General features: G+C 36.4%; 1 long non-coding RNA gene across 1 annotated transcript; it reads right to left on the bottom strand.

The window, feature by feature from the left end:
* Positions 1-3,414: 3,414 nt before the first annotated feature.
* Positions 3,415-12,435, bottom strand: LOC149501805 (uncharacterized). Its single transcript, XR_016323973.1, has 3 exons — positions 11,997-12,435; positions 6,549-7,075; positions 3,415-4,411 (listed from the first exon to the last, which is right to left on the bottom strand). It is a non-coding gene; the product is annotated as an uncharacterized LOC149501805 (long non-coding RNA).
* Between the last annotated feature and the right edge of the window lie 7,977 nt (positions 12,436-20,412).

Raw genomic sequence — 20,412 nt, 5'->3', positions numbered from 1 at the left:
TTTAACACCCTTTTCACCGTGGTTCTGCTTAACCCCATCTGAAGGGCCAACAGTTTCTGCTTACGTTTGGGATTTCTTTGAATTCGCGCCTTCACAGCTTTTATCACTGTTGGAGTCCTAACAGACCGAGGGCGACCACTTCTTGACCTGTCATCTACACTAGAGTCTTCATTGTATGGTTTGATGGTACGATAAACGAATCTTTTGGTTATATTCAAATTTTTCAGTATGTTAAAAATTTGAATTGGCGCGTAACCGCAACGATTCAACGCAATAACTGCAACACGGTCTTCTTTAAGCGTCCACTCCATATTTAAAAATGAGTAAAATTCTAAAAGTATACATTTTTATTTTCATGAACAATTCGAAATTCGAATTCAATAAACTTTTTTGTGGCCAGCATTCTAAAAGAAAAGTTTTTACTGTGTGACAATACTTATGACCTGACTAGTTATTAGATTAACTAAATTGACAATGATCCATATTCTAAAATTACATTAAATTCTCTCATCACCAATGACGGTAATTAAAAAAAAAAACTTTACCAACAACTTGCTTTATTGTCAATAACTCGTAAGCGTATTAACGTGACTTTCATAAAAAAATGGTGCTCGCATCTGCAAACACTCCTATACTCGTAATCTGAAGATGTACGCTTGATACGGCAGATCCACAGCGCGTGAATAAAAACGAATCATTACGCAAATGTTTTAGTAAAATCCTGCTAACCAGATTTGTTGTTAAAATAAAAGCTCCGCATAAATCGAGGTCATTTTCTGTTTTAATTGTAAATTAATTAGATTTTGGGCTGCGGTTGTGTAGTATGCGCACTCCGAACAACTGCCAAACTTACTTGAAACCTTTACACGAGACACATTTAATATAATTTTGTTATGGAAACTGGCACCCAGTATCGTGTACCAGAATTCATGTCTACTACGTTACTCAGAAGTTTGTCTGAACAAGAGCAAGTTAAATCGGTGTCACAGTCTCGACTTCAAACAAGTTTAAACTTGACTATTAGTTTAACAGTTAAATTTTATATCGAAGTCGTGAATTCCTGTTACGCTTCACTGTGTTTTCCGATTTCTTGACACATCTCTATTTCTTCAGCATCTCATACATACATTTATGATACCTATTATAAAAACCTGAAAAAGCAACAACTGTACAAAATTTCAACTTGATAGAATACATAAACAATTTATTATTATTTTTTATTGCTTAGATGGGTGGACGAGCTCACAGCCCACCTGTTGTTAAGTGGTTACTGGAGCCCATAGACATCTATAACGTAAATGCGCCACCCACCTTGAGATATAAGTTCTAAGGTCTCAAGTATAGTTACAACGGCTGCCCTACCCTTCAAATAAACACATGTTCAAATGTTCATAAAGCAAAATTAAATGTTCGTTGATATTCCAGTGGAAGATACAAAAGTCGCGATTTTGCATGTCTACTGTGCTAGCAAAAAAAAAACCTAAATGTTCTATGATTTATGAACTCTTAATGTGAATTCACGTGAAAACAAATGATGAAAACCATTAAAGTGAATTCAGCAGCGTATTTATTCATATGTGAAACATTCATCAAAGGTCGAATGTTATTCTAATAGGCAAAAAAATCGGATAAAAGTTGGGTGAATTTAAGTATGTAAGTAATTTATATAAAGATCATTTAATAATATAAATGTGCAAGATTTATAACTTCAAATACCGTGCTCTAAGTCTAAACGGGAATAAACTACTAATGCTGCCTGCTATTATTATTGATTTCTGCAATTATATAAACATATAATACTAGCGCCCTCCGCCCTCGCTTCGCTTCGGAAACTGTAATTTATTATTTGCTTCTCCACTATTTAGTGGATGTTATTATACATATAAGCCTTCCTTTTTAATCACTCTATCTATTAAAAACCGCATCAAATCCGTTGCGTAGTTTTAAAGATTTAAGCATACATAGGGATATAGGGACAGAGAAAGCGACCTTGTTTTATACTATGTAGTGGTAGGCTTTAACAAACAATGCCACTCATAAGAAATAGCTCGTAAAACTAACTCGTAAAACTAAAAATTAACTAACACATCATCCTTATGATGACCAAAGCTAAGTCGGCAGACTCACAAGCACCGTTGACCTCAGATTACTAATTGACATAGAATATCAATACTCAAAATTAAACGAATTTAAGCAACAAAAACGTGTCTATTTATGTATTTATTTAAATATAGTTGGATTCGCAGTGTAACGCTATTTACGTATTATGTACTCCGAGTTTTTGCGACAATTTACATTTCGGGCACTAGCAGAGGCTTAATGTTACAGAGCGTGCAGTGAAAAAGCTAGCTATGATCCGAGAGAAATTCCTTATTATCAAAAAGCTACTCTAAATCTAAAAGTACCATTTAATTTTATTTTTTTTATTGCTTAGTTGGGTGGACGAGCTCACAGCCCACCTGGTGTTATGTGGTTACTGGAGCCCATAGACATCTACAACGTAAATGTCTAAACCCACCTTGAGATATATTTCTAAGATCTCAGTACAGTTACAACGGCTGCCCTACCCTTCAAACCGAAACGCATTACTGCTTCACGGCAGAAATAGGAGGAATTTAAACAGTAAATAGTAAATTATAGAAACAAACATAAATAAACTACTCAAAACTATTCAAGTGTCTCAACCTCTTGCCATTTTAAATTACAATGAGCTTTCACAATAATGGTTTTGTATAACAATCAATAAAGCCTACGTAAAATAAACGGACGCCTTCACCCGAAAACAGTTTTATATAAATCTCAAAGGAACACCTGTTCTGTTAATATATTCAGAACCTCGAAGATGTTGTCCATTATCCTTGGATTACCTTCAAGAGCTACGTTGCTTAAAACTTTGATTACCCTGTAAGGTTGAACGATATTAAATTATCATTATAAAGCCATTCGCCCGATGACTCATTAAGTAGACTTCTAATGAGTGATTTACGTTAACTGGAGTGTACTGTGTCACACTCACTGCGTCCGTGATGTATGCTGAGTACGCGTCGTATTAAGGTCTCTTCATATATAACCAGCTTCTAGATAATAATAAAGTAACACTTAACTATGAATATCCTGAAAGTAGTTTGAAGGTTATAAAGCGTTTTGAAGGATAAGACAGCCGTTTACAGCAATGAAATCTGCTTTTATCAGTATGTATTGTGGTCTGAGTTTTTTATATAGTCTTACGACCGCCTATATGTCAAAATTTTACCCTTTTTGAGGTTCGTATACCTATGATTGGCAAAGCAGGATAGGATTTAATTAGACTAACTAATTAATCATGTCATTACATTGGAAGTGTGACAAAATAAATCACTTACTTATTTTAGAAAAAAACTGAATAACATTAAATGAAACCGAATTTAGGTTTACAAACAATTTCACTTCACTAGGTTAAAAATCGTAAAGTCAACTTTACCAAATTCGTATCTTAGTCTATAGCTAAACGGGTTTTCTATTTGATGCTACCCTTATAAAGCGTTTAATGCTTTACCTAGGTCGGAACTTAGCAACCTGTAATAAGAGAGCTCTGAACCGTGAAGCTTAGCTACACGTCCCCGTTACCGAAATTGATGCTTTTACTTTTCCAGCACACCTACGCATCAAAGGCATTAGGCAAAAAAAATTCCATCGATATTGAGTTTCATGAACTGCTGCTATTTATTTATAAAAGAGGGCGGAAAACAAACGGGAAATTCAATTTGGAAACTTTTACTAATTACACAAACATGCTTTCACTACACGAAATGAAGACTACAAGTTTCAATTTTTTTTTTGGACTTAATTGCTCCTCAAAATTTAATTAAATGGGTATATTTCCTGTAGCGCTCATAAGTACAGCGATTATTATTTATAGACCCGATCTCATAAGTTACTTAAGTGGTGTAGATAGTGGCGAATAATCTAATAACCAAGAAAGATCTAAAAAACAAGGGATTGATGAGTTTATGGTAGTAACTAAAAGAGATAGTTACCAATGGTTTTCAGTATATTGAATGGATTACGACTGTGGATGTCTACAAATTTAAATGAGAACTTCACTTAGACTTTAAATTTAATACAAAAAATATGAAATATCTATTATTTTACTATTGACAAGTCAGTTGTTTTTTACCTTAGTCGATCCTAGTGTCTGTCTAAGAAAAAAATAATTAAAATGAACGGGAAAATGTATAAATAATTATTTTCTCATCGGATCTTCTCAACGGGTCGCGATTCCAATCCGGTAGTTGCTCTTCAGCTGTTTTAATGTCCTTTGGAGACACTCGATCTGCTGCTAGCAAATTCTAGCTTTCCTGGCTGAGCTCGTGCTCGCCCACTTGTCCTGGTGAAACTGAAAAGGCCGCCGGGCCACTAATAATCCTTCCATCTGAAATAAATAAATAAATAATAATAAATAATTTTCACGCTCAGTTGAGATTTCGTTCGTAATTTATGAATTGGCAAGGCAAATCTGACTTATATCTGGTTTTATTCAATGCATTACTCTTTACACCATACGATACACGACACACGTACAAGACAGTACTATAGAAGATACAATAAATAAAATTGAGAGTGTCAGTCCGCACGAGTATATACATACATATATATTATACCACCATTATGCCGATTTCTGGTGCGACATGGTCATGTGTTCCGGTTTTCTAGAAGGGAATTGTATTGTGTAACAGCCGTTACGCAATACAATTGAGATTTTGAACTCACTTTTCAAGAAACTACATTTATTTACGTTACATAGGCGGCACTGAAAATTTCGGGAATTAATGAAGTGACACAACATTACTATTTAAAAATGTATTTATTGCTTTTCGAAGTATTCTCCGCAAAATTTGACACATTTTTCCATACGATGGAACCAATCATTGAAGCAACCATTCCATTCGGAAGTTGGGGTCTCCAAAATGGCCGTTTTGTAGGCGTCCACAGCTTCTTCAGGTGATGAAAATCTCTGTCCACGCAATTTATTCTTTATTTTAGGGAAAGTATAGAAATCATTAGGGCTTAGGTCGGGGCTGTACGGCGGATGGTCTAATAATTCTATGTTTTCTTGCTCTAAAAACTCTTTTGTTCTGTGCGCGGTGTGAGAACTCGCATTGTCGTGATGGAAGATGATGCGGCGGTTGCAGTTCTCTTTACGGAGTTCAGAAACGACCTGTGGCAAACAAATGCTAGCATAGCATCCTGCATTAACCGTTCTTTGTCCCTCAAGAGGAATAGTCGTAACATGGCCGGTTTTGGAGACAAACGTGGCCACCATTTTTTTTGCAATACTCTGTGAACGAACAATTTTTGTTGGTTTTAACTCATTTTCGAACAGCCAAACTCGTGACTGTTTTTTTGTTTCGGGTTCGTACGCATATATCCAGGATTCGTCACCTGATACAATGTTGTATACAGCATTTGAGGATCCTGCGTGGAATCTTTCGAGAGTTCTGACGCACCAAGTAACGCGAGCCGCTTTTTGCTCTTCACAGAGCGAATGCGGTATCCATCGGGAAAACAACTTTTTTACACCTAATTGTTCATGCAAGATTATTTGTATTTGACTCATGCCAATGTCTAAAGTTGCCTGAATTTCGCGGTATGTCACATGTCGATCTTCCTCAATCAGCTTACGCACAGCATCAACGTTTTCTTGGGTGATTGCAGTTTTTGGACGACCTTGACGGGGATCATCACTGAGCTTGACACGTCCACGTTGAAACTCAGCAAACCAGCGATAAATTGTGGTTTTGGATGGGGCTTCAACACCGAATGCAGAAATCATCCGGTCAACACACTGTTTTTGTGTTAAACCACTTCGAAAGTCATAATAAATCATCGCTCTTGAATTTTCTCGAGTCAATTCCATTTTCTCAACGACTAAACAAGTTTGACAAAACCACGTGACAAGAGCGAGAATCTTTTTTTAAATAAATAAATGGTATTCGATTTTTAAAACCAAGGAGTTTTCAATTAAAAAGATTTTAATATGATAGGAACAGTGGAAATATTCCATTCCCGATACTTTTAGTGCAGCCCTCGTACAATGCCTACGGGCATCGCCCACCACCAGGTGGGCTGTAAGCTCCTTCACCAATCAATGCCAAAAATTATTAAAAAAAAACAGTAATTTTTTGGATGGATATACTTTGTCAAGAAAGTATCGGGAAAAGGTGAATTATAATACATAAAAAATGATAATTATTATCCAAATTTATTTTAATCGCCTTCAAAGTATGTTATTTCAAAAACGACACACTTAGCCAATTATCAAAACACTTTTTAAACGCTTTTTCCGGAATAGAGTTCAGTTCTCGCCGCGAATTCTCCTTTATGTTTTCTACCGAATGAAAACGTGTGCCACGAAATGGTAATCGAGTTTAAGAAAAGAAAGAAGTTGTCTGGAACCATATCTGGTGATTAAGGGGGCTTTAGTCAAAAACTCGCTTACAATCATGGCCTTATGCGAAGGCGCATTACCGTGGTGCAAAATCCAAAAAAAAACTTTCTACAAATCTTACCTTTTTCGTCGAATTTGCTCTCTTAAACTTCGCATAACGTTCGAATAACATTTTTTATTACCGTTTGACCTTCCAGCAATCACTCGTAGGAGTGCAAAACACACAAGTCAAAGAAAACAGTCCACATAACTTTGACTTTTGACCTACGTTGGTTTTTACAGTTTCAATTCAGTTGTAAGGCGGCGTTATGAAGCTTGTTATCTAGTTTGCATGTTAAACTCATAAGCACACGTCTCGTCACCGGTAATAATGCGTTTCATTAATGTTGTGTCAGAATTTACTCATTCTAGAATGTCCTCAGCCACTCTTAAGCGATTAAGCTTTCTTGTGAAACTGGAAAGGCCTCCGGGCCATCAGTAATCCCTCAATCATAAATAAAAGGTTGAACAACTTTGGTGAGCGTCCCCCTGTTCTGATTGTCACAACGTCAAACTTAACAGTGAGAACAGCGCCAATTCGTAACGTCATTCTTCTTTCCTTAGTAGCAACCTCCACCATTCTCACAAGCTACTCGATCAAGTCCATTCCTGAAAAGAACCAAACTTTATCATTTTTAATGCGGGAGTTCAACCTTCAAGCCTCCTATAGTTATTCGTATCACGTCTATTAATGACCATCGACGCGGCACAATGTTGGAATAACACGACCGGCCGTTTCCGTTGCCGTTGAAATAACTCTGTGAGTTGCCGATAAAAAATGTGTGAACGAAATTTGTCTTAGTAACGTTAATGCACTGACCGTAACAAGAGTTTCTAGTTTTGAACAGCACAAAAACTATTTATATTATTAGTCATGCTTCTAAAAGTTCTCCTTTTTGGAAAAAGGTTACTTTTTTAAAATAATAACTAAATAATAGTATCTATACGAAATATTAATATTTATCGTGCATTAATAGGTATTTTACATATTTATTTATCGTGAATATCGACGCTACTGATAAAGGGTACTTACTTTTTTTTTTTATTGCTTAGATGGGTGGACGACCTCACAGCCCACCTGGTGTTAAGTGGTTACTGGAGCCCATAGACATCTACAACGTAAATGCGCCACCCACCTTGAGATATAAGTTCTACGGTCTCAGTATAGTTACAACGGCTGCCCCACCCTTCAAACCGAAACGCTTTACTGCTTCACGGCAGAAATAAACAGGGCGGTGGTACCTACCGGACTCACAAGACGTCCTACCACCGAAAAAAAATGTTTTTTCTCAATTTTTTGCTTTTCCTAGTAACTACGCAAATTAAAATTTTGCGGGTTTGATTTCTATTACACGATGTTATTCCTTCATCGTGGAAGTCAATCGTGAACATTTGTTGAGTACGTATTTCATTAGAAAAATTGGTACCCGCGTGAGATTCGAACACCGGTGCATCGTTCAACACGAACGCACCGGACGTCTTATCCTTTAGGCCACGACGACTTACTACTGGTAGGCTACTGGTAGAAGTCTTGACATGGTAATGTATTAATAAAGATATTATGTAAGAAACTAAAACTAAAAGTAGTCATTTGTGTATACTTAGTCTGGCCATAAATACTGATACAATTAAAAATAAACAAAATATTACATTTGAATTTGGAATCTGTCATTTTTATATGATTGCTCATTCAGTTTTTTCCATAGATTATACACTTAATATATTAGTTTTTTCATTTTGGCGCTAATACATTGTACAATATTTTGCGATATTAAAATGGAGTGGGGTGATAAAGAGAACCGAATCACTGTGATTACATTACACAAAGTAGGCATGGAGCCAAATGCAATTTTTAAAACTCTCCATACGCTTGGTATTAGTAAAATGTTTGTGTACCGGGCTATTAATAGGTGCAATGAGACCTTCTCTGTTTGTGACAGAAAAAGATTTGGCCGTCCACGTAGTGTTCGTACGAAAAAGGTGGTCACAGCAGTAAGGGAAAGAATTCTAAGAAATCCTGTCCGAAAGCAAAAGATTTTATCTCGGGAGATGAAGATAGCACCTAGAACCATGTCGCGTATTTTAAAAGATGACTTAGGACTTGCAGTCTATAAGCGACGTACTGGTCATTTCTTAACTGATAATTTAAAATAAAATCGAAACAACTACTGAAGCGGTACGCAAAGGGAGGTCATAGAAACATTTTGTTTACGGATGAGAAAATTTTTACAATTGAGTAACATTTTAACAAACAAAATGACCGTATTTATGCTCAAAGCTCTAAGGAAGCTTCCCAATTAGTCGACAGAATGCAACGTGGGCACTATCCGACTTCAGTGATGGTTTGGTGGGGTATTAGCTATGAAGGAGTGACTGAGCCATACTTTTGTGAAAAAGGTATCAAAACATCGGCACAATTGTATCAAGATACCATTCTTGAGAAGGTAGTGAAGCCCCTTAACAACACCATGTTCAATAATCAAGAATGGTCCTTCCAGCAAGACTCGGCGCCAGGTCATAAAGCTCGGTCTACGCAGTCTTGGTTGGAAACGAACGTTTCGGACTTCAGAGCTGAAGACTGGCCGTCGTCTAGTCCCGATCTTAATCCGCTGGATTATGATTTATGGTCAGTTTTAGAGAGTACGGCTTGCTCTAAACGCCATGGTAATTTGGAGTCCCTAAAACAATCCGTACGATTGGCAGTGAAAAATTTTCCCATGGAAAGAGTTTTTATTTAAAAGTAGTTAGTAGTTTAGAAACGGACGTACTCCCACTGCAAAGCAATCTATTTATCTAACAACCCTCTATAAGGATTCTCGCGAGCAGTGCGTAATATTCGTGGCCTTGTTTTGCAGTCGATAAGCGTAGAAATATACCCGGGAGGCGCAACTTCCCTTTTATACAAAATATAGTGAATTCATTCTTAGATGTAACAATAAGATTCATAAAACAATCGTCTTAGCACGAATGCATAATATATGAATTTATTTAAGAATCATGTTTACATAATAATATTATATTGATGATTCATGAAGAATTCAGTTGGTTAATTGATTCTGGCGAAATGTTATGAATGAAAAGTTGTTTCTTTAGAGCAATAAAAATATAACCTTATTTTACATTTTATTATTACAGCGTGGGCCTCATGGTAAAGGTTAAACAATTACAATTTGTGGCAACTGTGTAAAATTATGCTTAAATAAATAGAATTTCCATACTTATAGTTAGTTTAGTTTATTTTTTTGATCGTACGTAATAATTTTACTTGGGTACTATTAGGTTTAGTAATCTGTGCTATTAGCACTATATCACTTTTACTGGTGGTAGGATCACTTGTGAGTCCACGCGGGTGGGCACCATCACCCTGCCTATTTCTGCCGTGAGGCAGTAATGCGTTTCGGTTTGAAGGGTGGGGCAGCCGTTGTAACTATAATTGAGACCTTAGAACTTATATCTCAAGGTGGGTGGCGCATTTACGTTGTGGATGTCTATGGGCTCCAGTAACCACTTAACACCAGGTGGGCTGTGAGCTCGTCCAACCATCTAAGCAATAAAAAAAAATATATACCTAGTCAGGTCATAAATTCTGTCACATGTTTAATGTAAAATAATTGAAACAAGTTTATTCATTATGTAACCGTTCATATACCAAAATGAACTTAACAAAACATAGATTCTTATGACACTAAAGTTTATTCAAAATGACCTCCGTGATTTTGAATACAGGCCTTCAATCTGCGCGGCCAGTCGTCTATCGCAGCACGAACGAGGTCCATGTCAATATCGGCGGCTGCCTTAATCAAGGATGTCTTGAGTGACTCCAAATTGGGATGAGGCTTTGAGCACGCCTTTTCCTCCAAGTGTTGCCATATCTTGTAATCTAATCTGGACTGGAGGAGGGCAGTTTTCGTGCCGGATGAAGTCGATTTCACGTGCCGCCAACCAGTCTTGTGTGCTCTTCGCTCTATGAGCTGGCGACGAATCTTGTTGGAATACCCAGTGCCTGTTATTGAACATGGTATGAGAAACAGGTTCCACAAGGTTCGTCAGGACTGTATTTTGATACACAACTGCATTCGTTTTTACACCTTTCTCACAAAAATGTACCTCTGTTAAGCCCCAATAAGAAACTCCCAACCATACCATGAACGAGGATGGAAAATGACCTCGTTGGACACGCGGAATACAGTTGCTCGCTTCTTCACTACTGTGTGCGTACATCTTATCATTTTGTTTGTTGTAGCTCTCTTCTACGGTAAAAATTTTTTCATCCAAAAAAAGAATTTCCTGATATATTTTTTCCGCGTACCGCTTCAACAAAGCGCGGCATCTCTTCAGTCTCAGGTCCATTAGACGAGCATTCAAACGATGTCCTGTTTTTCTTCGATATGCCCGAAGCCCTAAGTCTTCATTTAATACCCTTTTCACCGTGGTTCTGCTTAACCCCATCTGAAGGGCCAACAGTTTCTGCTTACGTTTGGGATTTCTTTGAATTCGCGCCTTCACAGCTTTTATCACTGCTGGAGTCCTAACAGACCGAGGGCGACCACTTCTTGACCTGTCATTACACTAGAGTCTTCATTGTATCGTTTGATGGTACGATAAACGAATCTTTTGGTTATATTCAAAATTTTCAGTATGTTAAAAATTTGAATTGGCGCGTAACCGCAACGATGCAACGCAATAACTGCAACACGGTTTTCTTTAAGCGTCCACTCCATATTTAAAAATGAGTAAAATTCTAAAAGTATACATTTTTATTTTCATGAACAATTCGAAATTCGAATTCAATAAACTTTTTTGTGGCCAGCATTCTAAAAGAAAAGTTTTTACTGTGTGACAATACTTATGACCTGACTAGTTATATAGGTATATCAATGGCGTCCGGGAGGTGGTAAAATATCTGCTCAATAAAGGGAATAATGAACACGTTTGAGAACAAAGTCAAACATATTGGATTAAAAATAAAGTCAACGGTAGACAGTGACTTAGTTTTACCCCTGGTATTGCCGACGTCCCTGAGTAACGGTAACCACTCACCATAAGGAAGGCCCCAAAACCCAGCAGATAAAAAGGCAATAAAAGAAACAAAGACTCATAGAAATATAGTGAATTGATTATATAGCGCATATAAAGTGAGAAATGTAGTGAAGAAATAAAATAAAAATAAAAATTGATTCAATGTTCTTTTTTTTATTACTTAACTGGGTAGACGAGCTCACAGCCCACCTGGTATTAAGTGATTATCGGAGCCCATAGACATCTACAACGTGAATGCCGCCCACCCATCTTGAGATTTGAGTTCTAAGGTCTCAGTAAAGTTACAACGGCTACCCAACCCTTCAAACCGAAACGCTTTACTGCTTCACGGCAGAAACAAGTAGGGCGGTGGTACCTACCCGTGCGGACTCATAAGAGATCCTACCACTAATAAAATGGTGTTTTATTAGCAAAAGGCATTTACTTGCCTATCAATCTATCAAGTTAATAATTAGCTAGAAATTCAGGTAAGCCTAATGATGCCACTTACTGTTTCTAAATATATAAATATTGGCTTCAACTGCAAGTAGATTTCCGTAACAGCATAAAAACGGTAAAATACTGCACAATGAAAGGGCCAATTATTAAGGCGGCATTAGGAAATCAATAATATATAATATTCTGTTCAAAATGCTATAAAGTTGCGAAACAAATATCACCAGATGGTAAAATGTTTGATGAATGACGCTGCCGGCGCTATGGCCACGCAACGCTGTAATCAAAATTAAGAATCTTCCGACGTCACGCAATTGCTACTTTTAAGGGCATGCAACGCCCCTCGCTAACTCGACTATAGTGTAGCCGTAACTTTTAAGGCAACAACCAAAGGCTTTCAGATCGATAAAAATTTACTTATGCATACCCCGGCGAGCTCAATGCCACTTGCAATGATGGATCGAACGATACGACGGCGGCAACGATACTAATACGATATTTATAATGTTGATGTTTTCAGAATTATAATGCTATGGAGTATTTATTACTGGCGTTTTCTGTGATGTTGGATAACTTCTCATTTTCTTAGGTAAGATAAGGATGGAATTTTCTTTGAATATTATGTACCAATGAGTTTCATATTATTACTGTTATAACAAATTTTATGCATAGTTCATCAAAATGAACATTCAAAGCTTGGTTTCATTGAATTGAGGTTTTGCACAATTATTGTTGGTTCTACAGGAAAACATTTTTTTAGACCAGAATATGGAACGTGTCGCGAACGGCGAACGAAGCGTATCACATACAAAAATGTGTGTTTTATATAGTCATAATGAAGTGTGGTAGTAATTTACGCATTTAATTTAAATATTAATATTTGTGGCTTCGTTTGTTCTTGCACTACGATTTTGTGCGTCGTTTAGCCGATTCAATCGAAATTTGGGGCGGTCTGTTGTTGGCACTTAAAGGACAGTAGTCATAATTTGTTTCGAAATAGTCAATGTGACAATCTTTATGTTAGTTGGGTGTGTTATGACCTTAACGTTTCACGATCCTGCCTATATCTGCCGCGAATTGCCGTAATTAAGACTGACACTTTATGTCTCGATGCGGATGGCGACGTTCGAATTGTGATATCCACACTCGTGTTTCATAAAGCCTTAACATTATTCGTTTTGATACTTGATTAAAAACACACAGCTATAAAGAATAATACTACTAATATTTAAAACGTTAATCTATTCATTTCAAAAATGTTTCTCTCCTGAAATGTTGCTGTACATACTTTTAGTTACGCGAAAAGTCTTTCAGCAGAAAAAAATAAATCGTCGTAGAATTGGTAGGTACAAAAGTTGCGAGAGTTCGTTCGTAGGCAGATATCTGTAGCGTCGAGCCCACCACTCGCGAGCAATCTGTTTACGTAACAGCCCCGTTATGTTCGGAGAGGGTTCTCGTAGTAGACGTTAAACATATTGCCTCATAAATCGTGAGAATCCCGGCAAACGCTGTACACCCGTACCGGTGTCGATTTGACTACGTTTCCTTTACGATTTCACGATATTGAGCGATCGGGCTCAACATTTTAAGTTTATCACGCGTGAGCTACGAGCTACGCGTCACATATCCAAACAGCCTTCAATGAATCACGTTCTCGATAGGATAAAGCCTTCTATCGAAAATACGTAATTTTCCTTACACTTCTACTTACTCTTTGGACAGTACACTTTGTTATGCAATACAAATAAAGTACGTTACGAAAATATTTATAGTGCCAACAACATGAAAGCGTTAACGAACACCCGGCTGCCAGGAAGCCTATAATTAAATAATAATTGGCTTTCAAAGAAAAACATTTTTCATCAACACTATTTCAGAAGGAGTTTTCACCGCAAACTAGGTTAAACTCAGTTCTATGGTTAAGTTTGTTAGAGATTAGATATCTACACAAACACGCAGGGCCCAACATACCACATGTTTTCTCTCAACAATTATGTAAAACTATTGTTCATTTATAAGGAAATGTGAAACTCAAATATTTTGTTTTGTTTCTCGAACAAAACCATAGATAAAATAAACAATACACTAGAATTGATGTCTGCGCTCATTGGAACTCCTTTCTCATTAAAATAATAATACATTTATTTGACAGTTTAATTATTATGGCGGTCTTTCTATTCATGTCTCGTGACTAACGTCATTTTCTCTTCACGTCATTTTAATGCTTAGACAAATAAACAAGCTTAAAGCTCATCTGTTTTTAAGTGATTATCGGGGCCCATAGAAATTACGTAGTGAATACCACCATCCATATGTAGACACGAGTAGGTCCAAATTTACATGTATTGTTTAACGGTTGACCGACCCTTTTAACTGGGACACCGGCCGTAGACAGAATATTGGCACTCGGTCTTAGGTAATATCATAAAGTTAAATAGTTCCTCATAGTAAGGATCAAAATTATTTTTTGTTAGAAACAAGCTCTCGAACATCCAAACTAATATACGTCTTACAGATATTTATTTGAGACATCTTAAACTTCTTTAATTCAACGTTTTCATTGCCTTCGAGGGCCTTAACGATGGCACCATACTTGTTAATGACAGTTATCAGTTACATATAATAATAACACCAAAATTACACATTAATTAAGATATTAATAAATATTATAAAATATGATAATATTAATAAAATATTAATTTCTGTTGAGAGTTAGTGAGGTGTTAAGTGGTTACCGAAATCAATAGACATCACAATGGGAATGGTGCCACCAACCGAAGATAGGTCTAAGTCTCAATTGTTTAGTATAATGGCTATCCCAAACCTTCAAACCGCGTACCAAAGATATGATAACACTAGGCCTCTTAACCTTTAGGTCACAATCACATCCTAATATCATACAAATATATTATATGAGTGTTAGATGTTTAATATAACTTTTTAACATTTTTATGTGCGGGTAGGTTGTCGCTGCGTCTGTCGGTTTGAGTCGGTGTAATTTGTAAGTTCGTTCTATTTTACTGTATAATTGATACCTTGAGCTTAACTTTGTCATAAAATGATACTTAGAACATAGACTCTGAGTGTAAATAAATCTTATTGTTAAAGATTGTTTGCTTGAGATCACCCTTGGGGGTAATCGCTCCTTTTTTTAACAATATTTCAGTTCGGGTTCCTAAAAATTGCTTTTTAAAAATAATATGAAGTTCGTTAAAAATTATCACCGTTGGCAATACAATATCAGTTATCAATTAAAACATGTACCTTTCGAATGGAAAAAATATTTTAGAGAATAACTATCATGGCGTTTAGATAAGGCCAAACTGTTTCTTAACGACATAAAGCATAAATAAACAGATTAAGATCGAGACTGGACGACGGCTAGGCTTCAGCTCCGATGCCAACAGAAACATTCCTTTCTAGCCACGCTGGTACGGATCGTGCTTTACGGCCCGGTGCGAAAATACCTTTGCGTATGGAACATAGTTTGCTAAGGCGCTTAATCACCTCTACACTAATCGTATTTTCAATTCATCGAGATCGATTTTTGAAGTCGCCGTGATCTACAGGAAAAGACGCCTTCTGAACGCACGGTTGCATTGCCTGTTACGAATGCGTAACAGGCAATGCAACCGTGCCGATGTTCGAATCCCGCGGCTAGGTAACAATTTTATAGTGAAATAAGTCCTTAAAAAAGGTTCATAATTGACTTCCACAGTAAATAAATAAAATTTTGTAATAAATATCAAACCCCAAAAATTATAATTTGCGTAGTTGAAGGCAGTAGGAGGTCTTGGGAGACACTACGGGGAGCTACCACCACCCTGCCTATTTCTGCCGTGAAGCAGTAGTGCGTTTCGGTTTGAAGGGTAGGGCAACCGTTGTATTGTAAAATTTGAGACCTTAGAATTCATGTCTCAATGTGGGTGTTGATATTTATGTTGTTTGTTTCTATGGGCTCCGTTAGCTAATATTAATTAACACAGGTGACCAGAGCTCGTCCGCCTATCTAAGCAATAAAAAAAAAAAGCCTTTTTTGACAAAAATATGACTTTTTTTTTCTTTTTTTTTTTATTGTCCTTGTAGGCAGACGAGCATACGGCCTACCTGATGGTGAGTAGTTACCGTCGCCCATGGACTTCAGCAATACCAGGGGCAGAGCCAAGCCGCTGCCTACCGCTAAATATAACATGGTAAATAAAACAATTAACTTCATTGGCCACGATTTAGTACGTAGTGAGTTGTCGGCCAGATTTTCGTCTGTCACTAGTATATAACGTTTCATTGTAACTTTCAATAGCCAAATGATATTTCCAAACAACCTAATTTCATAAACAAAAACTATTCTAATTCGACGTCTTAAGTGATACAGAACATATAATTAAAATGAGAGAGACCAAAATGCCGAAACAATGACCATACAGCAAACCGAATGGCCGCACAAGTCGTGGTAGACCCAAACTCAAATGGTTAGAGCATGGCCTCAAAGGAATTCGTGTAAAAATTGGTCACAGAGACATATTAGACCAAGCTAAGGCCCACCCTGGGCCCTAAGGCCTAAAACGTCGTTATGTGTATACGTAAATATGCTAAATACTAGTTTTTATTGCACACCTTTGTGAACGAGCTCAGTCTACAACGTGTTAAGTTTGATAAAAATATGATTCTTAAAAAATCTTGAATCTGTGTTTCATGGTAAAATATTAGGAATACCGAATGATATTCAAACTGTTAACATGTAGATGAAGGGATTCGCGGTTTCTCGAGCGCATTTTTATCGAGAATCAGTTCACGCCTAAATCGTCTACGTAACTATTACGTAGGCTGTATGTATGTAAATAGGTGTAAAGGCTCATTGTGATGGTATTCCGGAACGGTAACATCAATAGGCCGTCGAGTTCGAGCCTAGCCTCGGGCGGAGTTCAATCCGCATTTTATTTCACTTTCTTCGCACTGTTTCGTTTTCCTGATTTTGGTTGCCTCTGTTTCGAACACTATTCTAACGTATCGGAGAATTCCTTTTAATAACTTGGTCCATTTTATATTTACTTCGTTCGTTATACGAGAATTTGGCATTTAGGTTACGAATTACAATATTCCATATTTTACGCCCACTATACGATTTTATTACAAGAAATACACCAGAAGTTTCAGGACATGTATGACAGCTTACGTAACGTAAACGCGTGGAATGGCATTGAAAGAGCACAGCTGACTAATCGAACGAGGTTCCCAGGCAAAGGTAAGTAAACTTAGATAAGGGCGGAAGTGAGGCCAATGTTCCCGTACGTCGTTGATAATGCCACCTTTCCGTGCTCACAGACTAATGTTGTACAATCATATCGGTAAAGTTTTGTTTCTATAAAAAAAACATAATAGAAGACTTATTACTTTTACTACTAAATGATTAATATTATTTTATAAAATCTTCCGTCACCTAATAAACAGTTGTCTGTTGTATATTTATAATAGTTGACCATGTATTTTTGCCAATATTTAATGTGTAGGTATTTGCAATTCGTGTTATATAAAATGAAAGAATAACTAATGGAACATCTTGAAACTAATCTAAAAGGTTCGAACTTGAGCTAATTATCGATTTTTCGAGAGTTCTGTTTTTCCATTTTCAAGCTCCATAGTCCGCCCATAAAATACATAAAAGACAGAAAAGTTTAATAATGATACGGAAAAATTATATAAGCGGGTGAGATCAAGCTTCATAGAATAGTACCTACATGACTTAACTACATTGTACTTGTACTAAAAAGAACATTGTTTTTGTGAATTACATCACATTTTTATGTCACGTATAAAACATTTGTTTAAGTACTTTTCGAAGGCCGCTAGTGCTCTAAAACGTCCTACGATTCTGTTAAAATGTTAACAAAGCCGAACAAGTCCTGGGAACACGTAGCGTGAAGTTATATCCACTCCATTACCTAAACCGTCCGTAGTACGCCTGTACTGCCAAGTACTAAACGGCTTTTTTTCTATCCGTAAGGATTATTCGCTTCTGTAAATTTTAGATTTCATGTAATACTTGATAATACTTTGTTAAAGTACGTGTTTTAATTTCAAAATCTTTCATTATACATATTATCTATTTTAGATAAAAAATGTAACAGTCTTATAACAACAAATATTAATTGTAATTGAAACATTACAGCACAAGAGAGATCTATTACTCGTAATATTGCAGGAACAAATCGTTTTGTAAAACTAAGACACCAACAATAAATTTTACAGAAGTGAATTTGTCTTTAAGCGTGTCAGTATTTTCCAAAGCCCGCGTTTTCAGATACACGTTCGAGACGAAAAGTTTTTGAGTGGAGTTCCGATCTGTGATCAATAGTCGCTCGCAGGGACTTCATACAGATTACGGAACCATTTACATATGAAACGTTTCACTGAACGCTTGCACTCGGATCGTTGTGCTTTTATCCGAGCGCGTCGCGATCCAACTTTCTATAGTCCGGCTTATTTCTTTAACTAAACTACAATAGTTGTAGATATGTCGAAACTTTTAAATATCAAATACGTATCATTTCCGAAATTAAATATTAAGTGTTTTTTTTTCTTTTTGATTTTCAAACGAAGAAGAGCTTCGAGTTAATTTATGACAAGAGGTTATTTTTTTTATTTTTATTTATCCCTTTTGCTTGTAGCCTCACTTGTGAGCTCACGGGATCAATCTTAGAGATGTTACTAATACTAGCCCTTTTTTAACGCTAGGGTTTTTTTAAACCCCATCGAGCTCCACCACTCCGACTTCACGAAACCCACGGGACCGCATAGTGCGCGCTGAAAGTTCGCCTTCGCCGGTACCCGTCCTGAACAGCAACAAGACCGGATCCGACAATGTGTTCTCCAGTTTCAAGGGAAGAAAAGCAGTTATTCCAGTGATAGTAGTACCTTCTGATTCATGACTCGAGATAAGTTGTGACATTCATGATGCTTTGTTTATAGGTTGAACGTTTAACATCTAATAATTAAGTAAATTATTAAAAGAAAAAAGAACTGTATTACAACAGTCTATATTTCTCTAATACATATTTTATCATACGATAATACATGTAGTGAAATTTTGTCTGTTGATCGAAGAAAAGTCTTAAAAAGGTAACTAAAGAAGAGTAATAAAATATAACCCAACGATATATCTGTTTTTTTTTTATTATTTCTTTATTTTTTATTGTTATTTTTTTATTATTTATATCCAAGATGGATTTATGGTCTTAAGTGGTTATTGGAGCCATAGGCTTCACAATGTGAGTACCGCCACCCATTTTGAGGCATGAGTTTATAGTATTATTTAGTATTATTATAATAATATTACGGCTATCTCAACATTCAAACCTAAACGCTTGATTGCTTCATTGCAGAAATAGATAGAACCGGCTCGTACGGCTGGCTTACTATACGATTACCCACTACCAATACGTGATACAAATTTAAAAAAAATACCCTTTGTCTTTATTATTATTTTAATTGCATGTGTGGATAGGTAGGCGATTATTGGCTCACCTGATGGTTAGCCGACACCGTTGCTCATGGACATCAGCAATGCTAGAGGCACAGCCAAGTCGCTGCCCACCGTAATGTGCTTCCTAATGGTGCAGTGTAGGTTGTACTTTCTAGGTGACGTGGTACATTAATTAGTGCTAAGTACGAATTGGTAACCAAAAAAAATGGTAATTGCTTGCAAGATTTGAATACTGGCACAGTCGCATCTATCGATACGAGTAAACCTGGCGAGTAAAGCCTTATCCTTTACGCTACGACTACTTTAAACCTAAATTTGGATACTATAGTTTAATTACCATTACCATTTACCATTTATATGTATTAGAAAAGTAAACAAATTGAGATTGTTTCCATAATTTTGATTGGCATCTTTTGTTGGCGTCAGCGAGCAGAAATATGATGCGAAATAAGGATGAGCACGTGATAATTGTTTCTAAGAAACCGTATGAAGCGAATGAAAATTACGTTATTTTCCTTACTTTTAGAGAAAAAATTTATCATAAATGTACCCTATTCGATATCTATATCTAGATCTAAAGAGGAAAGATTTGTTTGTTTGTTTGTTTCGAATAGGCTCCGAAACTACTTTACCGATTTGAAAAATTATTTTTCCATTAGAAGCCGACATTGTCCCTGATGAACATAGGTTACTTTTTTTAAAAAAAAAATTATTTTATTTTTTTGGTTTCATGTGTGTTTTAATGTTTCCGAAGCGAAGCGAGGGCGGGTCGCTAGTGTACAAATAAACTCATAATAAGTCGTTACAAATTACGATAAAGCTCTAGTATAGTTACCAATTTCTATAATTACGGGAATTAATGGGAAAATGTTCAACAAGTTAAGAGTATCTTGGACCACAGAACTTTACATGAAATTCATGTATTCCATTCCATGCTTACCATTTAACTTAAACTAGAGGTCCCACAGTAGTCGAAATTCGACTATAATTA

The sequence above is a fragment of the Bombyx mandarina genome, chromosome 12, assembly GCF_030267445.1.
Source record: "Bombyx mandarina strain Sakado chromosome 12, ASM3026744v2".
Taxonomy (NCBI): Eukaryota; Metazoa; Arthropoda; class Insecta; order Lepidoptera; family Bombycidae; genus Bombyx; species Bombyx mandarina.
This window is presented reverse-complemented; position numbering and strand designations above follow the sequence as displayed.